The 205-nt window shown below is 44.9% G+C and overlaps 2 protein-coding genes and 1 long non-coding RNA gene across 4 annotated transcripts in view; 1 reads left to right on the forward strand and 2 right to left on the reverse strand.

The window, feature by feature from the left end:
- The window catches only part of LOC117948493 (myosin heavy chain, fast skeletal muscle-like), an 84,764-nt gene that overhangs the window by 33,894 nt on the left and 50,665 nt on the right, over window positions 1-205 (reverse strand). The window lies entirely within an intron of this gene.
- LOC117948521 overlaps window positions 1-205 on the forward strand; it is a 15,682-nt gene that overhangs the window by 14,580 nt on the left and 897 nt on the right. The window lies entirely within an intron of this gene.
- Window positions 1-205, reverse strand: part of LOC117948494 (myosin heavy chain, fast skeletal muscle-like) — a 58,031-nt gene that overhangs the window by 7,465 nt on the left and 50,361 nt on the right. The gene's annotated exons all lie outside the window — the stretch shown is intronic.

Raw genomic sequence — 205 nt, forward strand, 5'->3', positions numbered from 1 at the left:
ACTGGCAAGAGCATCCATGAGCTGGAGAAGTCCAAGAAGCAGGTGGAGACTGAAAAGACTGAAATCCAGACAGCTCTTGAGGAGGCTGAGGTACGTTTATTTCTGGGGACATCTTCTGAGAAAAATCCCAATCATGGAGAAAGGTTTAAAGGCAGAGATCAACATTTAATTCTGTGATATCATCAGGGAACTCTGGAACACGAGG

This window comes from Etheostoma cragini, chromosome 8 (genome assembly GCF_013103735.1).
Source record: "Etheostoma cragini isolate CJK2018 chromosome 8, CSU_Ecrag_1.0, whole genome shotgun sequence".
Taxonomy (NCBI): domain Eukaryota; kingdom Metazoa; phylum Chordata; class Actinopteri; order Perciformes; family Percidae; genus Etheostoma; species Etheostoma cragini.